Here is a 1289-nt window from a genome sequence, read left to right on the forward strand (position 1 = left end):
ATAAGCCAGTCAGAAAAGCACAAGATTAGTCCAGTATTTCAGATAGGGGCAATTCATATTGAGTTTCATGGTGGCGGGAAAAATGCAAACAGAGTGGCGAAAAGCACTCTCACCCAGCTAATTCAGCCTTGGGTGTAAAAAACAGTTTTGTTCTCTTTATTTCATTAAGGCAGACAGTGTGTGATCAGAAATCACACAAGAACAAAAGGGCCAAAGGTGTAGCGTTTTAGAACCCTCGCCCAGAGAGAGAGAGCAGCTGCAAAACACGGCCTGCTCAAATATGGAATGTGAGATGTGGGAGGGATGGGTCCCCCTCAAAAGGACCCCCAGGAAATGCCCATTGGAAAGGCTAGCASGAGGTGGCGCACAGCTCCCAGCTGGTCCAGGTGTAAATGGAGCATCYCCTCGATGAGAACAGCATTTGCCCTGCGGAAAAAAAACTCATACAAACACAGAGACAAAAGACAAAAATTAGGAAAAATTCAGAAACACTTTTTCAGACAGACAGTTCGTGTGTGAAACTGATGATGATTCATTTACATAATTGCAGTTCATAAATAATATTACTCAAACACACATCAGTTCTCCATCTTATCCTCATCTATAAACAAATATGCCCTTGTTCTTTGAACAAAGGCCAGGGGAAGCCAGGKGCCGTAATCTTTAAATACACAGATTGCACTTCTCTCTGCTGCTTTTAGCAAAAGCTCATTCACCATTCATTTAGCAATGTAATACATTCGAATGGCCCCCAGGAACTGCCTGTGAAACAGGTTCTCTGTTTTCCCTTTTATGTATCAATTCAAGTAACTTATCAGCTTTTATGTTTAATCAAGTAATTTATCAGCCCCGCTGCACGTCCCTGTAAGACTAACAAATTTGCAGCCTCTGATTAACACATGTGGTGGGGGAAAAAAACCCAGGAAGAAMTGATGACATCATCAGCCTCACACACGTACACACATGTAYCCCCCCTCCCTCAAACACCCACGAGCTGGGCCCCCACACTCTTTAACTGTGCCTCAGTTGAGATCCAGCGAGTATGAGTGGGCCAGATCATGGGGCTGAACAGCTCCTCACTGAGCCACTCAGGCATGGTCTCGTCGTGAGATAAAAACCCTGAAATGGCTAAGGTGAAAGCTGAGCAGCAACAAAAAATGTGACGATATAAAATGTTTTGAGGGAACTGATTTACGAAATGCGTGAAACGCGACACAGCTAGGAGTGGAGGTCCACCTACTGTTCAGAGTATGTTTTAGAATGTTTTGCAACAACATAGGGGGCAAACA

At 44.1% G+C, this 1289-nt stretch overlaps 1 pseudogene; it reads right to left on the reverse strand.

Moving 5' to 3' along the window:
• Nucleotides 1-314: 314 nt before the first annotated feature.
• The window catches only part of LOC106523446 (olfactory receptor 8G1-like), a 5737-nt pseudogene continuing 4762 nt past the window's right edge, over nucleotides 315-1289 (reverse strand).

The sequence above is a fragment of the Austrofundulus limnaeus genome, unplaced genomic scaffold (assembly GCF_001266775.1).
Source record: "Austrofundulus limnaeus strain Quisiro unplaced genomic scaffold, Austrofundulus_limnaeus-1.0 Scaffold157, whole genome shotgun sequence".
Classification (NCBI taxonomy): Eukaryota; Metazoa; Chordata; class Actinopteri; order Cyprinodontiformes; family Rivulidae; genus Austrofundulus; species Austrofundulus limnaeus.